Here is a 19,279-nt window from a genome sequence, read left to right as displayed (position 1 = left end):
TGGAGGCAGCCCCCAATGAAACATAAGCACCATGCATAAAGCATCTAGTTGTATTTCTGCTGTGTTGGTTGTATTTATTAAATTCCAAACTTAACTAAACTGGCATGCATTTTAATCATTTTCCAGCAGATGTTGAAATTTAATAGCTTTGTCCCTTTATTCCTGTTTATTTCTAAAACACTTATCACTATTTGGATTTGAGATTATATTTGCTGACAGTTTAATTTTTTGGTGGAGGGAGACTGGCTTTAATTGGTACCAAGTTTCCTGCTATTTCCTCTTTGTTATAGCAGGTCACCATGTCAAAGAAAACAGGAAGACATCAAAGAATAGAATTAATACTAAATTAATCCCAAACTTTGAGATTAATTGAAAACACTATCTTCTCACCACTGTGCCTTTATGCACTCCTATTTTACTCTTCTTTATTCTATAAGCTAGTAAACAAAAGTTGTTGGGCACGTTCAGAAACTTTTCTATGATTGGGAAAGATTTAAAAAATGTAAAAGTGTTACGTGGTAAAATAAAGATGCCATAATTAGGGTTTTAAACTTGTTGCACATGAAAACAAATCAAGTCTCCCTGTGTCTCTTATACTTCAGTTAATGGCAAGAAAAATATTTAGATGATAAAAATAAATGAGAAAACCAGTTTACCAATTTGGAAAACTGATTCTACAGAGAACTCAAAATGTAATCAGGAAGAATATGTTGCAGAGTCCTGCTCAGTGCTGAGCAGTTAGACTGTTCACAAATTGAACAAGCGATTCCTTCAATTTTTGTAGAAAATTATTCTACTCATTTCCACCAAAATAAAACAATGTATGAAAATATTCTGATATATCTGAAAAGTGGGTTTTATTTATTCTGCGCATGCCTAACTATACAACGAAGCAATTCATAGTGGTTTGTGTAGCTAGCTGAAAACGCTGTGTTAGGAGGGAAAGAGCGGGAGTACAGAGTTGTCCTCAGGAGCCATCACTTAAGTTCTTTTTCATGTTCCCTTTACATAGACACTAAACCTGCAGTCGTGCTCAAACCAAGTGACTGTGCTCACCACTTGTCTTTTAAAACCCCCTCCTCTCTCCTCCTGCAGCATACCAGAGGAGCTATGCAATGCTAGATCTTGGTTAAAATCTGTTGGTTATTCTGGAAACGCTTCAAATCATCACAAATCCCGTTTTCTGCACTCCCACTTCAGTCTTCACTCTCCTTTTAAGGAGTGTTTCCAAGCTCAAAGTGTTCATGTTTGTGTTAAAGCAATCTCTTGTGGAATTAGGTTTATTATTATTAACTAGAAACTCACAAGATGGTGAATTTTTGCTTTAATTTTCTTCCAGATTTACAGCGTTAGTTCCTTAGCTTTGAGATCCTGTTGAGAATCTTATAAAATCACCTGGGCCCCTCTTCCTAACAAAATTTATGTAAAATTTCCAGTGGGCTTATTGAGTCCCATAAATTAATGCTTAGAATCCTTATCAGCTAAAGACTTTAGCTTAGCTCTTTAATTTTATCTGAAGAGTTCAACTTGAATTGGAAATATAAAAAATGTTTACTACAGCTCGGCCTGCGGTGGCGCAGTGGGTAAAGTGTCAACCTGGAACGCGGAGACCGCCGGTTCAGAACCCCAGCTTGCCTGGTCAAGGCACATGTGGGAGATGACACTTCCTGCTCCTCCCCCTTCTCTCTCTCTCTCTCCCTCTTTCTCTAAAAAAATAATAAAAAATAATTTTTAAAAAATGTTTACTCCAAACCTGTTTGATAAGATTTGGCTTATTTTTGTCTTTGTGAAGCTGGCTGACAATTTATTCTCTCTTCTTGAAAGCTAACTTTCTATTTTGAATTTCCTTGAAAGTGACATCTAATATTTAATGCACTTAAGGAGCAAATTTTCATTATATTCATGAACAAAATTAGACTGGAGAGAAGTGGTAACGTAAGAGCAGACATCTAAGTGCTCTTTCCAGTAAATGATTGAAAGAATAAAAAATAAATAAATAAATAAAATATCCTGCATCAGCACCAAAATACCAGGGACAGTGGCAGTGGAGAGAAAGTTTGAGGAGTTTCTGGATAACATATAGATGAATCCATATTAAGGGCCATCACTAAAAGTCTAATCACAGCCCCTATTTCTTTTTTTTTTTTTTTTTTTTTTTTTTTTAAATAAATTTTTATTAATGGTAATGGGATGACATTAATAAATCAGGGTACATATATTCAAAGAAAACATGTCTAGGTTATTTTGTCATTAAATTATGTTGCATACCCCTCGCCCAAAGTCAGATTGTCCTTCGCCACCCTCTATCTAGTTCTCTGTGCCCCTCCCCCTCCCCCTAACTCTCCCCCTGTCCTCCCTCCCCCCACCCCTGGTAACCACCACACTCTTGTCCATGTCTCTTAGTCTCATTTTTATGTTCCACCAATGTATGGAATCATGTAGTTCTTGTTTTTTTCTGATTTACTTATTTCACTCCTTATAATGTTATCAAGATCCCACCATTTTGCTGTAAATGATCTGATGTCATCGTTTCTTATGGCTGAGTAGTATTCCATAGTGTATATGTGCCACATCTTCTTTATCCAGTCTTCTATTGAAGGGCTTTTTGGTTGTTTCCATGTCTTGGCCACTGTGAACAGTGCTGCAATGAACATGGGACAGCCCCTATTTCTAAGTCAGTTGTAGAATGCTGAAGAAAATAAGAAAACCCAATGTGACTGCTCCATGCCCCTTATTTTAGGCATGTGTTACGGTAGACGGGGCTAAAGGTAGGGGGAGATTTTAGAATTGAAGCCCTCCCCCCCATCTCAGAGCTGGGAGGAAGCTAGGAACCCAACAATGCTGTGGTACTTCTCCCAGAGCTGGGTCTCTGTTGGCTGGCGAACCCTGACAAAGGAAAACTGTCTCCCCACCTAAAGGTACCCTCCTAATGTACAACAGTAAAAAGTAAAGGTGAAGGAGCCTTTGGAGAAGAAGGTATTTTTTATTTAACCATGAAGCAGCCAAAGGAAGCAAATAAAACATGCATAAACTCTCCAAGCAGAACACCGACAGGCGGCAGGACTCGGCTCTAACCGGGCTTCTCATTCAGAGTGGGCTCACCTCGAAAGAGGGCTTGGTTTTCTCCACTGGTGGTGCTCACTGTGGAGGGGGAGCCCTGGGAACTAAGCTCTTCCTCAACTGATGGGTGAAAGCACTACATATACATATACATATACATACACATACACATATACATATACATATATGTGTATATATGACAAACCCAAATTATTAACCTGGACCAGAGGTTACCATAGTGAAAGAAAGACGGGTGGCAGGTGGAGTTGTTGGCGGCAGAGATGCAGGGGGCTGATCTTAAGCAATATTTCAACAAACTGAAAAAAGCTTTACAGTGATAATGTTTCAAATGCACCACTAAAAAAATATTTTGAACAATCTAAGAAGATTCTATCATTTTTATGGTAGCAGGTGAGTCAGCCTTCCAAGGATGTGTAAGTAGGGAAAACAAACACACAGAATGAAACCGACGAGGGCGGGGGGCGGGGACTTACACTGAAAGGAGAAAATAAGACTATTACTCAATAGTAGAAGAAAAGCAAGCTTTCAGAAATGATTTGCTTACTGTTATACAAACAAATCTTAGGCCTAGTGCACTTTATCCTACCAAAAAACGTTTTCACAGGTACTCTTTGAAATGGCAAACAAATTAGAAAGCAGTCTGCAATTAAGAAGAAAATTAAGAAGTTAAGGAAAATAAGGCCACGTAACATAATTTTACAGCAAAATATAAAACAGAATTAAAAGAAGCAACCATCCCCCACAGAATTAACACTACAAATGATGAAATTACATGTAAAGAATAAGCTGAAGATAGGTTTGTTTCTTTTTCTAAATAACTTTTTGCTCAAAGAGAAATTAAAACTAGGATTAGTAAATAAATCCAGGGATAGATAATTTGAAAAGAAATATGTGAGAGAAAAAATCACTATGACAGTAAAACAAAACACACAAATTAGTGTAGACAGAGGGGCTCTATCTACAGATATATAGAATATTAAAAGAATAATGAAATGTTATATATTTAGACCAATAAATTAGAATACTGAGATAAACTGAATGAGGTTACAGAGAAATATATACTGCTAAAATCAACTAAAAAAAAGTATCAAGCCTAAATAAACTTATGCCTTTCCAATATAATCTTTAAACCTTTTTAAATTATTATCCTGCAGTTAGACTGAGTTCAAACGTTGCCACAGTAATATTCTTAGATTGCCAATAAACATGTAACTCACGTTATTTAAATTTTAAAAAGTACACATAAAGAAATAACTAAAGATCCCTCCATTAGTAAATTATTCTGAATAACTGAGAGCACTGTATGCCTGATATTATATGATATCTGCATTTTAGACAATAGTAGCCCAGTATTCATCTGAATACCTATTCAATGCTTAGTATGTACTAAGGATACAAGACTTTTGTCCCTGGGGAAGAGAAATGCTTAAAATATTACAAGGAAACAATGTGATTAGCTTTCTAATATTATCACATGCTTTGGAAATATAGAAAAGGAGCTAAATTTTTTTCCAGGAGTTTGGATGACTTCACAGAGGCTGTGTATTTCTTATTAAAATTAAAAGTTACTCAAATCTTGCCTGACCAGGCGGTGGTGTAGTGGATAGAGCTTTGGACAGGGACGCAGAGTACCCAGGTTTGAAACCCTGAGGTCTCCAGCTTGAGCACAGGCTCATCTGGTTTGAGCAAGGCTCACCAGCTTGAGCCCAAGGTCGCCAGCTTGAGCAAGGGATCACTCGGTCTGCTGTAGCCCCTGGTCAAGGCACATAGAAGAAAGCAATCAATGAACAACTAAAGTGCCACAACTAAGAATTAATGCTTCTCATCTCTCTCCCTTCCTGTCTGTCTGTCCCTATCTGTCTCTCTCTCTCTCTCTCTCTCTCACACACACACACACACACTCTTACTCAAATCTTGCCATCATAGCAATTTCAGTTGTTCAAATTTTTAGGAACCGACTCACCTTGAGAATTCAGAACGTTAAAAGAAAAAGGGAACTAAATCACAAATTATGCAAAGAAAAGTACTACTTCTTATCATTAAAAAAGTATGAAAATGAATATAGTAAAAAAAAGTTTTGAGACTATTTGGTTAAATACTTTTAATAAATATGTAACAAAAACCTATATATTTTTGTCCTAATTGAAATACATTTAAAATGCCCAAATATTTAATTCTGCATTTTATATGGGAAGTTTATTTACTCTCTTCTGGAGCTATGGGTTTTAATATTCACTTTACTGGCTTAGGGCACCTAGAGCTCAGAAGTTTTCCCCCAAACATTCTCTAGAGATAAAGTATATTGATTTAGCCCTGCAAGCTTTCATACATTCTCAGCTATGTCCCCGTAACACTGCAAAGCACCTGGACAGCCAGACCAAACATATTGCCTCCTACAACACCTACATTCTAAAGTAAACTAACCACTTCCTCCTGTTACTTGACAGTTAAAAACAGAACAAAAAAACTGCTCGAAGTTGCAGGTTTGTTATGCGAAAGGTTGATTAATAAAAAGATTTGTAGGCCCTGGCTGGTTGGCTCAGCGGTAGAGCGTCGCCCGGTGTGTGAAGTCTCAGGTCCGATTTCTGGTCAGGGCACACAGGAGAAGCACTCATCTGCTTCTCCACCCCTCCCCCTCCCCTTTCTCTCTGTCTCTCTCTTCCCCTCCTGCAGCCAAGGCTCCATGAGAGCAAAGTTGGCCCGGGCGCTGAGGATGGCTCATGGCCTCCGCCTCAGGCGCTAGAATGGCTCTGGATGCAACAGAGCGACACCCCAGAGGGGCAGAGCATCGCACCCTGGTGGGCATGCTGGGTGGATCCCGGTCGGGCGCATGCAGGAGTCTGCCCGCCTGCCCGCTTCTCACTTTGGAAAAATACAAAAAGAAAAAAAAAATTTTTTTTTCAAAGCAGGTTCTTTTTTAAGTAAATGGCTGGCTGGCTTATATTTATTTGTTTGTTTGTTTGTTTGTTTGTTTTTTAGTGAAAGAAGGGGAGGCAGAGAGATAGGCTCCTGCATGTGCCCTGACCTGGATCCACCCAGCAGGCCTACTATGGTAGACGCTCTGCTCATCTGGGCTGTTGCTCCGTTGCAACCCATGCCATTTTTTAGCCCCTGAGGTAGAGGCCATGGAGCCATCCTCAGTGCCCAAGGCCAACTTGCTCAAGCCATGGCTGCAGGAGGGAAGGAGAGATGGAGAGAGAGGGAGAGAGAGGGAGAGAGGGGGGGGGGGAGAGAGAGAGAGAGAGAGAGAGAGAGAGAAAGGGGGGGGGTGAAGAAGCAGATGGTCACTTCTGCTGTATGGCCTGACCGGGAATCAAACCTGGGATATTTTCACGTGCTGGGCTGACACTCTACCAATGAGCCAACCATCCAGAGCCTATTTATTTAAAGGAAAGGTATCATTGATGAAACATTCTGGAAATTTCAAAACATTTCCTGCATTCAGAACTCACTAAATAAGGGCTTGAGTGGGCTTTTTTGTCATAATTTTCACCCAATAGACATCAACTAGCCACAATAGCTTTCAAATCTCCCTTCCTATAGTGAAACATTTATGTTCATCAATACTACTGGAATTAGATAGAACATTGAATGCATTCCTAAAATCTCTGAAATAGCCAATAAAAACACAAAGCCCAACTGTAATAAATTTAATTTGGATAGGACACTTTGGAAGGAAAAAAAAAAGATATTAAAAGTTACAATTGAGCATCTATGAGGTTCAAACTCTGAAATGATGTAACTTTGTATACATATGAGATCATCATGCCTAAACACTTGACATTCCAACTGTCCATCCTCCCCAGTCCCCCCACCCCCAATGGGCAGGTGCTGTATCAATTTTAAGAAGGGGAGAAATGAGACAAAGAAAAATAAAGGACATAAAAAGACCACAAAGTAGGCCCTGGCCGGTTGGCTCAGCAGTAGAGCGTCGGCCTGGCGTGCGGGGGACCCAGGTTCGATTCCCGGCCAGGGCACATAGGAGAAGCACCCATTTGCTTCTCCACCCCACCCCCCTCCCTCTTCTCTGTCTCTCTCTTCCCCTCCCGCAGCCAAGGCTCCATTGGAGCAAAGATGGGCCGGGCGCTGGGGATGGCTCCTTGGCCTCTGCCCCAGGCGCTAGAGTGGCTCTGGTAGCGGCAGAGCGTCGCCCCCTGGTGGGCAGAGCGTCGCCCCTGGTGGGCGTGCTGGGTGGATCCCAGTCGGGCGCATGCGGGAGTCTGTCTGACTGTCTCTTCCCGTTTCCAGCTTCAGAAAAATACAAAAAAAAAAAAAAAAGACCACAAAGTGAATTCATTCTTTTAAAGAGTGTGATTAAAGGCCTACTATGTAACCAGATATGGCACAATGTTAGATATAAGAAGATAAGACACAAGGCCTTTGCCCTAGGGATTTCAGAGTTTGTAGAGAAGACAGGCACAAATGACTGCAACACTGTGATGCTGAGGAACAAGAGTGCCACAAATATAAGGCTTTGCTAATGAGGAACCTGAGCTGGGTCTCTAAGAAAAAAAGGGCAGCTAACCAGAAGAGGAACAGCAAATACAAAGGCTTAGATGAGTGAAATAAGTTTTGTTCAGACTATATTTAGTAATAATTACATCCCAGAATCTGAGAGACAATATGACAAGGAGGTTGAAGAGTAATCAGAGCCCTGGCCAGTTGGCTCTGTGGATAAGTGTTGCCTGGGGTGCAGATGTCCCTGGTTCAATCCCCAGTCAGGATACACACGAGAACCAACCATCTGCTTCTCTTCCCCTCCCTCTCCCACTTCTTTCTCTCTTCCCTTCTCACAGCCAGTGTCTCCACTGGTTCGAGTGTCAACCCCACATACTTAGGATAGCACTAGATGGGGGTTGCTGGGTGGGTACTGGTTGGGGCACATGCAGGAGTCTCTCTACCTCCCCTCCTTTCACTTAAAAAAAAAAGAGTAATCAGGAGCCAGATGGAAGTATCAAGTACAGAGTTTTATACACTGTCTGTAGGTCAGTGATTTTTCAAATTGAGTTCTTTAGATACCAAAGTTTCTGGGCCACACTGGCTGAAGAAGGGGAGGTAGGTGGCCCTAAGCACCCTCACAATGCATCCACCATTGAATGGCTTTGACCAAATAAACTCCATTTTAACTGTAAAAACTTTGTGGGGTAGGGAGGAGCCTTCACTATGTTAACAAAGTTTAACAATGGGTATCCATCAAAGGTATTTAAGAAGTGTGATGGTTAGATTTTGCATTAAGAATGAGTACACTGGGACGCATTAAATTGACCATCTGGGGGAAAAAAAAAGACAAACAGAAGTAGAGAGAACAATAAGGATATAATTAACTCATAGAAAAAGGAAATGCCAAAAAGTGGTATGAAGGGGTATGGCATGTATAGGCTGGATTTGAGGGTATGCGTGGAAGGGAAAGGTAGACGTTCTCGCCCAACAAGTTCAACATTCTCAACAAAGCAGGAAACAAGGTAGGTAGCTGGGAGAATTTAAGGAAGGATCTGTGTGTGCGTGTGTGCACATGTATGAGGTGTGGAGGAAGATGCAAGATCTTGAGAAGATGATTTCTTTTTTTTAAGTCCCTCCAAGAATCCCACCAAGATTCAAAGAGTGTACATTCCTTGGTTTGAGATTTACAAAAGTGTTATGCACATGTACAACATTAACTTTCTGATCACAGATTCTCCCAGAAACCCATTACTTGCTCTTCTAATCTTCTCAATATAAAAAACAAACAAAAAAACCCAAAACAAGAAAATGCACTAATTTTAAACTTTTAGGAAACAATTAGGTCAAATATGGGTTAACATTTCTAGTTCCTTTATTTACATTGAAACTTTCAGAATACAAAGTATTCACCAAAACTCTCATTTCTGTTTAAAATATTCCATGAGATCAGTGGAGGTGACTGAGACTTCACCTTTCGATGGGGTAACTGAAACATAAGAATGGTGAGAGTACCTTTTACAGGGTGCATTCTATTTTAGCAAGACTTACTTGTTCTAAATTCAAAGTACATGTCATATGTAGGATAGACATTAATATGAAAAACGCCATAGTGCTATTTGCATTAAGAGACTGCTAATATTCTGAGGCAAAGCCCATGAGAGTGTCAATAGTCTCCCATAATTCAGTTTCTTGGGACATAAGAGACTTTCAGACTAATCTTGCATTTAAAATATACACAACACACCACCACATATAACAAAGGTTTTGTTTTTACACAATTGACTTAAGATTTATGTTATAATGTGGCATATGTAATGAAGAGAGTAAATAAATGTATAAAGAATTGTAAGCAGAAATATAAACATTTTCTCTTTTAAAAACACTTCTCATATTTATTAATAAACTGATGGGTAGCAGAATAGTACAAAAGTAAAGTTTGAAGAGACTGCATTAGATGATTTCTATTTAAATTCCTATGACTCAAAAGATAAGTTGATAAAGCTTGTCAGAACAATGAGCATTGATTTCAGTTTGTAAGGTTGATCTTTAATGCCTGACTGGTGGTGGCGCAGTGGATAGAGCATCAGCCTGGGACGCTGAGGTCCCTGGTTTGAAACACTCAAGTTTTCAGCTTGATCATGGAATCACTGACATGATCCCATGGTCACTGGCTTGAAGCCCAAGGTTGCTGGCTCAGATGGAGCCTCCAGGTCAAGGCACATACGAGAAGCAATCAGTGAACAAGTATAGTGCTGCAACTATGAGTTGATGCTTCTCATCTCTCTCCCTTACTCTCTTTCTCTCTCACACACACATACTCTCTCTCTCTCTCTCTCTCTCTCTCTCTCTCTCTCTCTCACACACACACACACACACACACACCAAAGGATTGATCTTTAAGAAACCAACATTTGCCTGACCAGTTGTGGCACAATGCATAGAGCATTGACCAGGGACACTAACGTCCCAGGTTTGTAACCCTGAGGTTACCAGCTGGAGCACAGGCTCACCAGGTTCAGCATGGGGTTGCCAGCTTGATTGTGGGATTACTGACATGATCACATGGTCACTCACTTAAGCCTGAAGGTCAGTGGCTTGAGCCTAATGTTGCTGGCTCAGCTGGAACGCCCATCCCCATGTCAAGGCATGTATGTGAAGCAATCAATGAACAACTGAAATGCTGCAACTTTGAGTCGATGCTTCTCATCTCTTCCTTCCCATCTGTCTCTCTCTCAAAAAAAAAATTAAAAGAATTAAAAATAAGAACCCAGCTGGTTGGCTCAGTGGTAGAGGATCAGCCCAGTATGTGGAAGTCCCAGGTTCAAGTCCTGGCCAGGGCACACAGGAAAAGCACCCATCTGCTTCTCCACCCTTCCCCCTCTCCTTCCTCTCTGTCTCTCTCTTCCCCTCCTGCAGGCAAGGCTCCATTGGAGCAAAGTTGGCCTGGGCACTGAGGATGGCTCCATGGCCTCTGCCTCAGCACTAGATTGGCTCTGGTTCCAACAGAGCAACACCCCAGATGGGCAGAGCATCGCCACCTGGTGGGCATGCTGGGTGGATCCCATTCAGGCGCATGTGGGAGTCTCTCTGCCTCTCTGCTTCTTACTTCAGAAAAATACAAAAAAAAAAGAATACAAATAAAAAGGAAATCAACACTTGTCTACTCATCTACTGATGGATATGGGCTGCTTCCATAGCTTGGTATTGTAAATACTGCTGCACTGAACACAGGGGTGTATATATTCTTTCAAATTAGTGCTTCAGGTTTCTTCAGATATATTCCCAGAAGTGGAATGGCTGGGTCATAAGGCAGCTTCATTTTTAATTTTGTTTTTTAGGTAACTCCATACTACTTTCCACAGTGGCTGAACCAAACAGCATTCCCACCAACAGTGCACGAGGGTTCCCTTTTTCCACATCCTTGCTAACACTTGTTGTTTGCTGACTTATTGATGATAGCCATTCTGACATGTATGATGTTGATAAGCCCATTGTGGTTTTAATTTGCAGTTTTCTGATGATTAGTGACATTGAGCTATGATACATTTATACAATGGAATACTACTCAGCCATAAAAAGGAAACCTTACTTTTTAAGACAGCATGGATGGATTTGGAGAGCATTATAAGTGAAATAAGCCAGTGAGAGAAAGACAAGTACCATATGATTCCACTTACATGTGGAGAACTGAGGTCAGTCCAGGTTTTGTTAATGGCTAACAGTATGACTTTAGAGAAGCCACATTTTATTTCTTGGTTCCCTAACTTCCCTATTTCTTTTAGTGTCAACATGTCAACTCTACACAACACTGCTTGCTTCTGCGACCACCCTGTCCTATGCCTAGTAGACCCTTGCCCTCAAAGCTAACATCCTTATTTCACTTTACCTCATGCTGTTTCTCCTCCACCTGCTGTCTCTATTGGCATCTCAGTGTGTGTGTGTGTGTGTGTGTGTGTGTGTGTGTGTGTGTGTGTGTGTGTTGTTTGTTTTATAGCAGACCGCGTGTGAGGGCTCTGCGACTGTGACATGTATAAAAATAACTTTAATTAGAATTTTTTCCTTGGAGGTGTTTCATCAGCATCCCTGAGGTATAAGTGACAAAACTATACGGTAAATAGATATAAAGTACAATATAATAATCTGAGTACACACACATTGTGATAGAATTTCCCCCATGAACACATGCATTACCTCTCATATTTAAACTTTATTTATTTTTGGTGAGAACATTTAAGATCTATTTTATTAGCACATTTCAATTATACAGTAGTGTAACTATAGTTGTCATGTTATAGATTAGATCCTCGGACTTTACTCATCTTATAACTGAAAGTTTGTATCTTTTTGCCAATTATCCACACTCTTTCTATCTTTCAAGATCTGGGCCATAAGCTACTACTTTCTTTGTGTGAAGTCTTCTGTTTTATTCTAGACAAACTGTGCCATTCCTTGTACTTCCGAAACAGTTTTTATCTGTATCACTTAGATATATGGGTCATGTTTGTTGGTGGAGTATGATTAAGTTGCATAATATGCTCTGATTTTCTTTGACTCAGTCTGGAAAAAGCTTTTACTGTTCTAGGACGTGTGGCTTTTCTCCTACCTGGAATGCTCTTTTCCTATGCAACTTTATGGTTTTGTTTGTATTCCTTTTTCTCATTTTCACTCAAAAATAATCTCAAGAGGTCTTTCATGACTATGCCATCTTCAAATATACCTCAACATGCCCACAATTTCCTTCTATTTTAAATTTTTATGCTTAAGATTTCCTGATATTTAACATACTACATACATTTTTACTTATTTATCTTATTTATTTCTGTCTCTCACACTAGACTCTAAGCTAAACAAGGAGAAAAACTTTTATCTGCTTTGCTCATTAATGCATTCTCATTCCTACAGAGTGCCTGGTATTTAATAACCAAGAAATACTTTTTTAACTAAATTCACTATTAAAACACTGAAAGCAGGAGAAAGACAAATATGATTATGATGTCACTTTCATGTGGAATCTAATGAACATGATGATGTGAGAAACAGAACAGAGGCAGAGGCGGGGTCACAGGGGACAGAGGGACAGCTGTCAGAGGGAAGGGGGACGAGGGGGTGGGATCTGAGAAGGTGAAGGGATTAGTGAAATTATACATACATAACACACAGATAGAGGTAACAGGACAGCAAATCCCAGAGGGAAAGGGGAGGGAGTTGGGGGAGGAAGGGAAAGGGGATATAATGGGGGGCACCTTGTGGAGGGGGTGAGGGTGTTATATTGAGTTGGATACTTGAATCCATGTTAACATATTAAAAAATTTAATAAAACACTGAAAGCAGCATTAATAGTAATTAATAACAAACGCTAATATAAAGAACTTACTACGTGCCAGGCACTGCACATATTATCCATATAATAATATTATTATGACCCTATTAGTATTAACTATGACCTATTTGTCAAGTAAAATAAGGCTTAAGGGAGTTAAATAATTTTCCAAAGTTATTAAAATATAAGCTCTCAGCTTATTTGTTACTGAAAAAAAAAAAAAAGTCCTAGACTGAGCTTATCCAAGTATAAAAAAATAAATGCAAAATAAGCTATTTTTGAAACATGAAGGAAGAATTCCTTTGGGAGTCACTTGTAAAATATATTTCTTTTTTTTTTTTTTGCATACAGCAATATTTTAATTTCCCGACTTTGTTTCTTGTTAGTAATTTATCTCATAATTTTCCCTAAACTTCTGCATTTTTTACTTACCTGACTGTCACCTCCAAGGAAAAATAAACTTATGACTTCACTAAAGAGATAAAAATTCCATTTAAAAATCTTTCTGTTCTCATGTTAAGGTCACCTACAGGGTGAGCAGTCACAGTCCTCAGAGTGAGAGGCAAAGCATCCACTCAGGGAGGAGGGGAAAAGCAAAGAATGCTTTATTCATAATTACCTAAGATTTTCCAGCATGAGAGAGGAAAGAGGAAGTCTATTTTCAGTGACAATGAGTACTCTACAAACATTAACATGCAAGGGGAAAATTTTCATTCTGAGAGTTACTACTGTGCTGAGTTAGTTCTCTTTCCCTTGCAGAGTGACTTAAAATTCCCAGGGCAGAGAGGTAATCTAGGCAGAGGCACTTGCCCCATGTCTCGAAAATGGCAACATCCAGGAATCATGGGAGTTTAACTGAGGACACGCTGGAAGGGACTGCTCAGCGCCAGGTCAGTCTCTAAGAATAATCAAGTGGCAGAGAGCACACTGACATCCTCAGGCATCCGGAGTGAGGACAGAGTACAGCCTCAAAGGCATTTTAGCAGATTTGTTATGATGAATGCATAAACAAAATTCAGGGGAACCAAAGCTGAATTACCTGCTAAAGGAGTTACAGAAGGAAAAAAAGAACCTGCATTCTTCCTTCTCTCTACCTAACTCTATTTTCTTTCCTACAAGGCCCACATAATTTTAACTGGCTTATAGTAAAGACAAAGCTATATACGGTCAAATTCATTCCAGTCTGCATCTTAAATATTCTGGAAGAGAAAAAATATACCAGTTTCCTACTTCTATTCATCCACATAAGTGATAATGACCTGATAAATAAGCCTTAGGTTAGGACATTTACTAGCAGGTCAATGGCATTCTAAACAAATTGCTCTTTTTAAACTCACTACAGTGACATGATATAAAAAGTATTTGGTGTCTCCCTCTGTTCGGACCTCTACAGTGTGTCTGTAAAGTCATGGTGCACTTTTAACCGGTTACAGGAAAGCAACAAAAGACGAAAGAAACGTGAAATCTGCACCAAATAAAAGAAAACCCTCCCAGTTTCTGTAAGATGATGTGGCACCATGTGCGCATGCGCAGATGATGATGTAACACCGTGTATACAGCGGAGCAGCCCACGGCCATGCCAGTCAAGATGTGGACGGTACAGAGGAAAGTTCAGTGTGTTCTGTGGCTCGCTAAATTCGAATCCGTGACCAAAGTGCAACATGAATATCAGCGCGTTTATAATGATGCGTCACCACATAGGAATAACATTACTTGGTGGGATAAGCAGTTGAAAGAAACATGCAATTTGGTGGAGAGTCTGTAGAGGCTATACGGGATAGCTACCTAAGGAGCTCTAAAAAGTCTTTGCATGAGCCCACATCGACCTGCACTGAATAGGTATGAAACTGGTAGAGTTTTCCTTTTATTTGGTGCAGATTTCACATTTCTATCGTCTTTTGTTGCTTTCCTGTGACTGGTCAAAAGTGCACCATGACTTTACAGACACACTGTATTTGGTTTTTAAAAAAATCATGGAGTATTAGACAGGTTCTCCTGAGTTCTGTCATTCTATAATTTAGTTCTCCACTAATTTGTGGAGTCTAATTGTCACAAAACCCAGCTACCTACGCTTCGTAGGTACTCACTTTTCAGGTCAGCAAATAACCACAAATCTCAATTTTTTGGTCTTCAACAAGATTGAGACAAAGTAGCCATAATCAAGTAAAAACGGAGAGGAGAAATACTGTGACAAGTGGTTTTAGATATTACCTTTCCCCCTGCTTATAGTTAACTATGAATAGTTATCTCTTTTTTATTTTTTTTTTAAGTTCACAAACATTGAGAATCTGATGATAATCTTTTCTCCAGAAAAAAAAAATGTAAATATACAAAAATCAGCACATAATTTTAGGGAATTCATAGATCTTAAAATCTAAGCCATGTGTCCAAAGCATAGATAATAAAGGCAGTTGAGAGAATCGAGTAACTTAGAGTTGAGGTTGGAAGAGACACTGACCATTAGATTGGTTATAAACGTCTTCCAAACCAAGCACCAGCTGTCCCCACTGTCTTACCAGCAGCTCTGTCCCTCACTGCTCCTCCCGGGTCATGGCCTGTTGGCTGCTGCTGAACCCATCTCCTGCTTCCAAGCTTGGTAACTCAACAGGAACAAGGGCAAGTAAACAATCCTGAGAGGGTCTGCTGCTGAATGTTGGCCAGCCTGGGAAAGACAAAGAGTGAATATTTTTAAGTTAGCAAAAAGAAACAAGGCATGCACATCTGGTTTGAAAGCTATTACTTAAGAGTTTAAAAGGTTTAAGATGCCCATAATTGGATATTTCCATTACACCGTTGGCTGTTAAAAAAAAAAAAAATTAGGGTTGAAGGATCTTTCTCAAAGCAGTGAAACTCCCAAACGCACCATAATAACATTGTCTAATATTTGTAGAACACTTTGTAATGCCCAAAGCATCTCTACCCACAGCGGTGCTCCTTGCATCTATTGCATAATCAATTAGGCTTGAGACCTACTGGCTTATAGTCCTTCATCTGTTTAACCCAACAGTTTAACCCAATGGTTTAACCCAATGTGGGAAGCTGAGGCCTCTCTGCTCAGAGATCCTGATTTGTTGGGCTGAAATGAAGCCTTATTCCCCAAGTGATCCTAAGGTGCAGCCAGACTAAGAATCGTTAGTTTAAGTGCTTTGTATTTGTGAGATGTAGCACTAAGTTAACCCACAGATAGCAAATGTTTATTTAGAATATTATATTAAGGCAATGTGCTAAGTGCTATGGAGAAGGTAGAGCATAACATGTGGTCCCTAAATTCAGGGGCTTTGATCTAGCTGGAGAGATTGGACACTGCCTTAAAAATATAACCAAAGTGCACCGGTCAAAGATGTAGTGAAAATCTTGGTGCTACAAAAAATACAGATTACTTCCCATGAAATGAAGGAGAAAGTTTAATGTCTGGTTTCAGAAAGTCTTCTGAGTTCAAAGAGCAGGCTGAAAGTCAGAGAAAGATGGAGAGGAACAGGAAAAGAACACCATTTTCGGGCACACAGAGATGTAAGAACATGAGGGAAAATAAAAAGCCCATTCTGACCAAAGGACTTCTATAAAGGAACATTATAAGAACTTGAAGAGGTACATTGGAGCCAGAACATAAAGTGTATTAGTAAAACGGCTAATGGAGTTGGGCCATTTCCCCAAATATCTGAAAAACAGTATTGGAAGTTGTTGAAGGCTGGTGTCCCAAGGGGTCTTACTAAATTTAGTGGGTTCTTAGTAAATGCCAGACACAGTGCTGGATGTAATGCATATGTTACCTCATTTCACACAAACAGCTGGTGAGGTAGTTAGTAGTATCCCTATTATATAGCATAACAAGAGAGGTCACTTAATTTTCTCAAAATTACATAGCTAGAAATAGTAAACTGAGACGGGGACATGCTATTTTTTTAAAAACATGGCATTATGTAGGTTTCTAAAAATTGAGATATAATTTAAATACCATAAAATGTATCCTTAAAAATCATACTACTCAGTATTTTTAGAATATTCAAAAAGTTATACCATTATTGCCACTATCCAATATTAGAAAAATTTCAACAGTCCCCAAATAAATCCACTACCCATTCGGAGTCAGTTCATGCATCCCTCCTCTAGCTAATTAAATTTCTGTCTCTATGGATTTACCTTTTTTGGGTATTTCAAATAAACACAACCATGTAAAATCTGGTTTTTTGTGTCTGGTTTCTTTCACTTAGCATAATATTTTCAAGGTTCATCCACATTTTAATGTGTATTACTATTTCATTTCTTTTTTTAAAATTTTTTTTTAACAAAAGAGAGATAGAAAGGAAAAAAGATGAGAAGCATCAATTTATAGTTATGTCACTTCAGTCGTTTATTAATTGCTTCTTATACATGTCATGGACTAGGGGACTCCAGTCAAGCCAGTAAAACCTTGCTCAAGCCAGTGACCTTGGGCTAAAGCCAGCGACCATGGGATCATGTCTATGATCCCACACTCATGCCAGCTACCCCGTGCTCAAGCTGGTTAGCCTGTGCTCAAGCCAGAAGAACCTGCGCTCAAGCCGGCTACCTTGGGGTTTTGAATGTTGGACTTCAGCGTCCTAGGTCAACACTTTATCCACTGTGTCACCACTGGTCAGGCTACTTCATTCCTTATAGGGTTGGGTAACATTCCACTGTATAGACATATCTCACTTTATTCATAATGGATATTTGAGTTATTTCTACATTTTGGCTATTATAAATAATGCTGCTATGAGCATTTATTCACAAGTATTTTTTTGTAGTAAAATGTATGTAATATAAAATTTACCATCTTAATATTTTAAGTATACAGTTCTATGGTATTAAGTACATTCACCATCCATCTCTAGAAATTTTTCATCTCTCAAACTGAAACTCTACCCATAAAACACTAACTTCCAGCTCTGGCTGGTTGGCTCAGTGGTAGAGTGTCGACCCAGTGTGTTGAAATCCTGGATTTGATTCCCAGCCAGGGCACACAGGAGAAGTGCCCATCTGCTTCTCCATCCGTTCCCCTCTCCTTCCTCTCTATCTCTCTCTACCCCTCCTGCAGCCAAGGCTCCATGGGAGCAAAGCTGGCCCGGGCCCTGAGGACCACTCCATGGCCTCCGCCTCAGGCGCTAGAATGACTCCAGTTGCAACTGAGCAAAGCCCCAGATGGGCAGAGCATCATCACCTAGTGCAGTGGTCCCCAACCTTTTTTGGGCCACGGACCGGTTTAATGTCAGAAAATATTTTCACAGACCGGCCTTTAGGGTGGGACGGATAAATGTATCACGTGACCGAGACAAGCGTCGAAAGTGAGTCTTAGACGGATGTAACAGGGAATCTGGTCATTTTAAAAAAATAAAACATCATTCAGACTCAAATATAAATAAAACGAAAATAATGTAAGTTATTTATTCTTTCTCTGCGGACCAGTACCAAATGGCCCACAGACCGGTACCAGTCCATGGCCTGGGGGTTGGGGACCACTGCACTAGTGGACTTGCCAGGTGGATCCTGGTCGGGTGCATATGGGAGTCTATTTCTCTGCCTCCCAGCTTCTCACTTCAGAAAAATACAAAAAAAAAAAATACCCCAAAACCCACTAACTTCCCATTTTCCCTTCCCCCGAGCTGCTGGGAAACAGAATTTGACTATTCCATGCACTTCATATAAGCAGAATCATATATTATCTGTCCTTTTGTGAGTGGCTATTTTATTTAGCATAATGTCTTTTTTTAAAATTCATTTTATAGAGGGTAGGAGAGAGAGAGGGGGGGGAGAGAGGGGGGGAAGAGAGAGAGAGAGAGAGAGAGAGAGAGAGAGAGAGAAGGGAGGAGGAGCAGGAAGCATCAACTCCCATATGTGCCTTGACCAGAGAAGCCCAGGGTTTCAAACCAGCGACCTCAGCATCCTAGGTTGATGCTTATCCACTGCGCCACCACAGGTCAGGCTATTTAGCACAATGTCTTCAATATTCATTCGTGTTGTAGTATGCTTCAAAATTTCCTTCCTTTATTCCCTTTTACCTTTACTGGCATTTATTTTATGCTGAACTTAATCCTGGGCCATAAGTTTTGTTTCTTCAATTTCTTCTGGGATATCTTTTTCTTGTGTGTAACCTTCTCTTCTGGTTTAGGGACAATCTGCCCTTTTTCAGTAGGATCATCTCAGTGAGACAGGGAGAGCTCATGTATGCGTTAATCCACTCATGCAGCTTGGGAGCTTTGTTCACCTGGATGTACTCAATGACCAGATAATTTACATCTAAACCCTTAAGTTCCCCATTACTCTCTGCATTTATAAGCATGTGCCGTAAAACTTCAGCACTCTTTTCGGGCCACCGAGTATGTACCCACCCTTGTTTGGCTTGGACACACCTATCTCTCCACCACTGTAATAACCGAATGGCACAGGTTGCTTCTGTAAAGTGACATCCTTCAGATACTA

The 19,279-nt window shown here is 40.0% G+C and overlaps 1 protein-coding gene across 4 annotated transcripts in view; it reads right to left on the bottom strand.

Annotated features, from left to right (window-relative positions):
- TET2 (tet methylcytosine dioxygenase 2) overlaps positions 1-19,279 on the bottom strand; it is a 138,690-nt gene that overhangs the window by 78,830 nt on the left and 40,581 nt on the right. For all 4 annotated transcript variants that reach the window (XR_010751719.1, XM_066387053.1, XM_066387052.1 and 1 more), the window contains one exon: positions 15,358-15,503. The gene's annotated coding sequence lies outside the window, so the exon portion shown is untranslated. The remainder of the gene's footprint in view (positions 1-15,357; positions 15,504-19,279) is intronic.

Source organism: Saccopteryx leptura, chromosome 5, assembly GCF_036850995.1.
Source record: "Saccopteryx leptura isolate mSacLep1 chromosome 5, mSacLep1_pri_phased_curated, whole genome shotgun sequence".
Classification (NCBI taxonomy): Eukaryota; Metazoa; Chordata; class Mammalia; order Chiroptera; family Emballonuridae; genus Saccopteryx; species Saccopteryx leptura.
The sequence above is the reverse complement of the archived record's forward strand: the minus strand, read 5'-3'. Positions and strand labels throughout refer to the sequence as shown.